Source organism: Gossypium hirsutum, chromosome A04 (assembly GCF_007990345.1).
Source record: "Gossypium hirsutum isolate 1008001.06 chromosome A04, Gossypium_hirsutum_v2.1, whole genome shotgun sequence".
Taxonomy (NCBI): Eukaryota; Viridiplantae; Streptophyta; class Magnoliopsida; order Malvales; family Malvaceae; genus Gossypium; species Gossypium hirsutum.
This window is the reverse complement of record NC_053427.1, coordinates 9,287,769-9,295,268: the sequence shown is the minus strand read 5'-3', so window position 1 is coordinate 9,295,268 and position 7,500 is coordinate 9,287,769. Positions and strand designations below refer to the sequence as shown.

The 7,500-nt window shown below is 31.5% G+C and overlaps 1 protein-coding gene across 1 annotated transcript in view; it reads left to right on the top strand.

Annotated features, from left to right (window-relative positions):
• Positions 1 to 3,438: 3,438 nt before the first annotated feature.
• Positions 3,439 to 7,500, top strand: part of LOC121227929 (photosystem II protein D1) — a 7,493-nt gene continuing 3,431 nt past the window's right edge. The window contains exon 1 of the mRNA XM_041110877.1: positions 3,439 to 7,500. This exon is cut by the window's right edge and continues 3,431 nt beyond it. The gene's annotated coding sequence lies outside the window, so the exon portion shown is untranslated.

Below are 7,500 nucleotides of genomic sequence, written 5' to 3'. Positions count from 1 at the left end.
ATACCCGTGTCAACCAATATCAAATAGAAAATAGAAAATATACATCTAGGATCGTATCTAGATTTATCATTTTTTTTTCTTATTCTTAAGTTAGAAAAAGAAAATACAGATTGATATACATATGATATATATCCAAATCATTCCTATCTTCTATTAGGAATAGCGTTTTAATATGATAATAAATAGGAATAGCGTTTCGATATGATACTAAAAATGGGTTGCCCGGGACTCGAACCCGGAACTAGTCGGATGGAGTAGATAATTTCCTTGTTTCAATTAAATAAATTGAAATTTAAAAGAAAAAAAAAATCCCTCCCCAAACCGTGCTTGCATTTTTCATTGCACACGGCTTTCTCTATGTATCCATCTAAAACCCTGTTTATTCCCTAAACAGGACTCTAAAAAAAAAGCGGAATACTCGGCCAATCCCCTCTTATTCTTACTGCCTGAACATTTAATACTAGAAATGAATAAATTCGTTTGTTATCTCTTCATCATTTCGTAAAATTACCATTTTTATTGTAATTGATAATTGAATTTACATAATTTCATAACCAATCATGAATGATTGACCAGAGCATTGATACAAATAATATCCAAATACCAAATTCGTCCCCTATAGACCTTTCGCATAGCAAAAAAACCTCTTGGGAAGATCAAAGAAAAAACATGTTCTTCTTCCGTTTCCGTAAAGAATTCTTCCAAAAATTCCGAACCTAATTTTTTCAAAAAAGCACGGACAGTACTTTTGTGTTTACGAGCCAAAGTTTTAACACAAGAAAACCGAAGTATATATTTTATTCGATACAAACTTTTTTTTTTGAAGATCCACTGTGATAATGAGAAAGATTTCTGGATATCCGCACAAATCGGTCAATAATATCAGAATCGGGGGAATCGGCCCACGTCGGCTTACTAATGGGATGCCCTAATGTGTTACAAAATTTCGCCTTAGACAATGATCCAATGAGCGAAATAATTGGAATTCTTGTATCCAACGTCTTCACAGCATTATCTATTAGAAATGAATTTTCTAGCATTTGACTCCGTACCACTGAAGGATTTAATCGCACACTTGAAAGATAGCCCAGAAAGTCGAGAGAATATTTAGATAATTGATTTATACGGACTCTTCCTGATTGAGACCACAGGTAAAAATAATATTGCCATAAATCGACAAAGTAATATTTCCACTTATTGATCAGAAGAGACGTATCCTTTGAGGCCAGAATTGACTTTCCTTGATACCTAATAAAATGTATGAAAGGGTCTTTGAACAACCATAGGTTGTTCTGAAAATCATTATAAAAGACTTCGCCAAGATACTTTATTTTTCCATAGAAAAAAATTCGTTCAAGAAAGACCCCAGAAGATGTTGATCGTAAATGAGAAGATTGATTACGGAGAAAAAGGAAAATGGATTCGTATTCACATGTATGAGAATTATATAGGAACAAGAATAATCTTGGATTAAAAATCGAAATAGATTTCTTTGGAGTAATAAAACTCTTCAAATTACAATACTCGTAGAGAGAGAACCGTAATAAATGCAAAGAAGAAGCATCTTTTACCCAGTAGCGAAGGGCTTGAACTAAGATTTCTAGATGGATGGGATGAGGTATTAGTGCCTCTAACACATAATTTAAATGTGAGAATTTGTCCTCTAAAAAAGGAAATATTGAATGAATTGATTGTAAATTATGAGATTTTGCGACTTCTGCCCCTTGTGAGTAAGATATTAATCGTAAGGAAAATGGAATTTCCACAATGACTGCAAATCCTACCGCTATCATTTGAGAATACAAATTATTGTTGTGCCCAAAAACCGGATTTTGGTTGGAATCATTAGCAGAACTAATCAAACGATTCTGTTGATCCATTCGAAGAATTAAACGTTTCACAATTAGTGAACTGAATTTATTACCATAACCCTGATTTTCAAAAAAAATCATCGATTTATTTAAACCATGCTCATGAGCAAGTGCATAAATATACTCCCGAAAAATAAGTGGGTATAGGAAATCGTGTCGGCGGGATCTATTTAGTTCTAAATATACTTGAAATTCCTCCATTTCAAATTCGATTTGAACCAAAGATAGGGGATCTATTCGGTTATTAAATGATACATAGTGCGATACAGTCAAAACAAGGTATTATAGTAAGAAAAGAATAGATACCTCGGAGACAGGCGGATTCATCAACGGATTCTCTATCCTATCTTTTGCCATCTAATTGATTTATGTTCGTTATAGGATAAGAAGACGGTTCGAAATCCTTTATTTTTTCAACCCAATCGCTCTTTTGATTTTGGAAAAAAATATCTTTTCTTTATCAATATACTGCTTCTTCTACACATTCATGGCTAACCCATAAAGGGAATGCCTAATAATTAGGACTCATAAAAAAATCGATAATTTACTCATGAGAAAAACCTTTACCACATTAGGCACTAATTTATTTTTAACGTTTAATTAGATCAGGTAATCATTCAAATTGAGAACAGAAGCTCGTTCCTTTTTGTTTCCCTATAATTGGGGCCGTAGAGCTCTATCCATTTATTCACTCGACCCAACTTTGAATTCAATTCATTTTTTTTGTTCCGCACCAAAAATTCAAAAACGGTTTTTTTGGAATGATCCGGAAAAAAAGGATTCTTAGAATTCTCCATTGCTACGACATGCTCTTTTTTCCATCCCTCCTTTCAGGATCAGTCGTGGTCTTACAAACTCTACCGATGGTCTGAACGAATCCCTTTCTTCATACAAATGTGTAAAAGATGCTAGTCGCACTTAAAAGCCGAGTACTCTACCGTTGAGTTAGCAACCCGAAAAAAATTAGAATATGTAGATACAATCGGAATAAAAAAATGGAATTGCACTAGGCAATCAAAACACGAAATTAGCAAAAATTGGAATAAAAAAAAGACACGAAATTCTCAGATAAAACCATAGAAATAGAATAAGTGAAAATTTGCGGACCGCCTCCTGTCTTATTCATTCCATTGTTATCCATTTTTTTTGTTTCAATACAATTACAATAAAAAAAACTTATTGTATCACAACAAATTCAAAGAAAGAACCCATTATTTGAATGAAGTGAAGTGCCAAACGAGGATAAATGGATCTATTTATCTATGATCGAATTATATTTGTTCGATACACTGTTGTCAATATGATTGTAAATTTTGAATATAAATGTTGAGAGTTGAAAAAAGAATAAAGAATATAAAAAGACTACAAAAAATACAATGAAAAAATAGAATTCATTTTTTTATTTTTTTATTAATTATTATTAATATTTTCTCTTTTTATATGTTATATGTTATTTTATCTTTTTTTTATCTTATTTTATGTTGTTTTGTAAATGTTTAAATGCAATTACTTCATTTATTCACTTGATCTTTTTTCTCTCTATTTTCTCTCAATAAAATAAGAAATTCACTTGTAATAAGAGTTGAGTTTTTCATTACAAAAAAATTCTTTCATACCAACAATTATGTGGCGGACTCTAATCTAAATAGGGTTCTTCGGCGAAAAGGGTCAGAATGAGGAAATGGGATGATCCCGATTTATCAGGGCTATCCAAGAATTTCAATCTTTGAATTGAGGGTTCGTTCATAGTGTAAGACTTATCTGATCTTTTCAATTGTTAGAATTTTTTTTTCTTGAATCACTCATGAATTTTTCTAGGACAGTATTAAGGATCTCATCGAAAACTTACAGCAGCTTGCCAAACAAAGGCTAAGAGAAAAAAGAGAACAGGTATTACTGGCATAAAATCTACGATTGGATTCAAAAAAGCATAGGCCTCGGGCAATTTGGCGAATAAAAAACTACTCGAAAAAAGGGCAGAATTAAAACAGATACAGATCAAATTAAAGATATTAAGCATAACAAAATTTTGTTCTTGGAGATAATTTTGATTGAGTTATTAATATGTTTTTTGATATAAGGAAAAAAATGAAGAAAGGAAAATAAGGCAGACTAAACAATACTTCTTTGAACTCACCCAATCAAAAAGCCTTCAATTCTTACAAGAGAATAGAAGAAATCATACTTTCATACAATATCTTAATTGAATTCTATGTAATGATCAATAAATTCGATTTAATTCTCTATCCATACGTGCAAAAATCGTAACAAGAATCTATTCCATAGCTATAGCTATTTGGAACTGGAATTGACGAACAAGGAATACCATATTAGTGTTTAGTAGTTTCAAATAGAAATCTAAATGGGGCGTGGCCAAGTGGTAAGGCAACGGGTTTTGGTCCCGCTATGCGGAGGTTCGAATCCTTCCGTCCCAGAGCATACTCTATTTATATATCAGAATAACCATATCCAAATTGCTCTTTTTTTGTTTTTAATAACCTTCTTTCTAACAGTCAAGTATTGGAGAAAATGTGATTCTTGCTTTTGATTTTTAATGATTTCTTAAGATTGGCACTCGAACAACTGTGAGATTGCTGGATCTATTCTACCGAGTTATTTGATCTATCGGGTTATTTGAAGATGCACGGTAGATTCAAAAAGATTAGTTTATTTGTGTTATTTATAATATTCGTGATATTATTAGTATTTTCGTAATATTATTATTAATGATATTCTTTATTTTGATTTTTTTTTATTAGAATCGAAAAGTTTAATTAGAATAGAAAAGTATAATAAAAGTTTAAAAAATCAAAAAATATTGCATTCAGACAATCATACAATATGGGGTAGTTTGAATTCTTATTGAGGCTTTTTCTTCCTAAATTATTTATTTATTTCATATAGCATATAGAAGGAAATTGATTTCATATAGAAAGTATAGATAGATTACTATGTATCGACTGAACCAATGACTATTCATGATTCCATAATTGAATCAATGCTCCAAACTAGAGGAATGTTATGGTAAAACTTCGTTTGAAACGATGTGGTAGAAAGCAACGTGCGACTTGAAGGACATGATCAGCTGTGGATGTCAAAACCCACCACTTTCCGTTATGTAGAAATGAAGGTGCTTTTTGCTCGACATCCTTTGTTCTATTATAATCCGTCTTTTTGTTGGGTTGTAATGTAAATAGTACAGGATGGAGCTCGAAGAGAAACATCCATTTTTCAGGGGCAAGGATCTAGGGTTAGTTAATGGAAATCAATAAGTTGGAACAACTTCGTAAGTCTATTTGTGATATAGAAATCGAAAGGATCCGATTCAAACTATTTTCAAATCAAAAAGAAAAGTTGTTGGAATTGGTAAAACTCTTTCGATCAAAAGTGTATCATGCGGGAATTAATCGTTCATATGATTCTTTGATAGAAAAAACAAAGAGAGAAAAAAGGGCATGTTGCTGCCATTTTTGAAATGATTTAATATCGCCGAAGTAATGTTTAAACCCAATGATTCAAGGCAAAGATAAAAGATCCTAGAACAAGGAAATACCCTTTTCCATTTTCTCAACAACTAGATTAAAACGAAGAATCGAAATAGATTCTAAGCGAGACAAACAAAAAAGGGGTTAGAGACCACTCAATAAAAGAATGCCTAAGGTTTTTTTTGAGCATTTTGAGAGTTATTTGACTTGAGTTATGAGAGTACGAATGCTTTTTTCTTCTTTTTTTTTTCGAAAAAAAAGACGAGGTTAAATGTCTAATTGATTTGCTGGTTTATGGATCTTTTTGACATGCTAATTCCATACATTATAATTCCATACATAGACATAACTTTAAATTAATCATTTTTTTCTCGAGCCGTACGAGGAGAAAACTTCTTATACGTTTCTAGGGGGGGGTATTATTTAACTACATCTATCCCAATGAGCCGTTTATCGAATCGTTGCAATTGATGTTCGATCCCGAAGAGAGGGAAGAGATCTTCGAAAAGTGGGTTTTTATGATCCGATAAATAATCAAACCTATTTAAATGTTCCCGCCATTCTCTATTTCCTTGAAAAAGGAGCTCAACCCACAGCAACTGTTCATGATATTTTAAAGAAGGCGGGGGTTTTTACAGAACTTACTCTTAATCAAACAAAATTCACTTAATGAAATCCAAAAAAGAGGGTGTGGATGATTCATATCTAGCTTTGTATAAATTTTTCTTTATTATTTCCTCCCCCTCTTTTGGTCTATTCAGACTTTTTAAAAAATTTATTATTCGTATTTCTTATTCCTTTGCTACTATAGAATATTGCTACTATAAAATATAGAATACCGTGTTCTATAACAACAAAACCCGATTTTATTGAGCCAATTTTATTGAGAGAAAATAGAGAGAAAAAAGATCAAGTGAATAAATGAAGTAATTGCATTTAAACATTTACAAAACAACATAAAATAAGATAAAAAAAAGATAAAATAACATATAACATATAAAAAGAGAAAATATTAATAATAATTAATAAAAAAATAAAAAAAATGAATTCTATTTTTTTCATTGTATTTTTTGTAGTCTTTTTTATATTCTTTATTCTTTTTTCAACTCTCAACATTTATATTCAAAATTTACAATCATATTGACAACAGTGTATCGAACAAATATAATTCGATCATAGATAAATAGATCCATTTATCCTCGTTTGGCACTTCACTTCATTCAAATAATGGGTTCTTTCTTTGAATTTGTTGTGATACAATAAGTTTTTTTTATTGTAATTGTATTGAAACAAAAAAAATGGATAACAATGGAATGAATAAGACAGGAGGCGGTCCGCAAATTTTCACTTATTCTATTTCTATGGTTTTATCTGAGAATTTCGTGTCTTTTTTTTATTCCAATTTTTGCTAATTTCGTGTTTTGATTGCCTAGTGCAATTCCATTTTTTTATTCCGATTGTATCTACATATTCTAATTTTTTTCGGGTTGCTAACTCAACGGTAGAGTACTCGGCTTTTAAGTGCGACTAGCATCTTTTACACATTTGTATGAAGAAAGGGATTCGTTCAGACCATCGGTAGAGTTTGTAAGACCACGACTGATCCTGAAAGGAGGGGATGGAAAAAAGAGCATGTCGTAGCAATGGAGAATTCTAAGAATCCTTTTTTTCCGGATCATTCCAAAAAAACCGTTTTTGAATTTTTGGTGCGGAACAAAAAAAATGAATTGAATTCAAAGTTGGGTCGAGTGAATAAATGGATAGAGCTCTACGGCCCCAATTATAGGGAAACAAAAAGGAACGAGCTTCTGTTCTCAATTTGAATGATTACCTGATCTAATTAAACGTTAAAAATAAATTAGTGCCTAATGTGGTAAAGGTTTTTCTCATGAGTAAATTATCGATTTTTTATGAGTCCTAATTATTAGGCATTCCCTTTATGGGTTAGCCATGAATGTGTAGAAGAAGCAGTATATTGATAAAGAAAAGATATTTTTTTCCAAAATCAAAAGAGCGATTGGGTTGAAAAAATAAAGGATTTCGAACCGTCTTCTTATCCTATAACGAACATAAATCAATTAGATGGCAAAAGATAGGATAGAGAATCCGTTGATGAATCCGCCTGTCTCCGAGGTATCTATTCT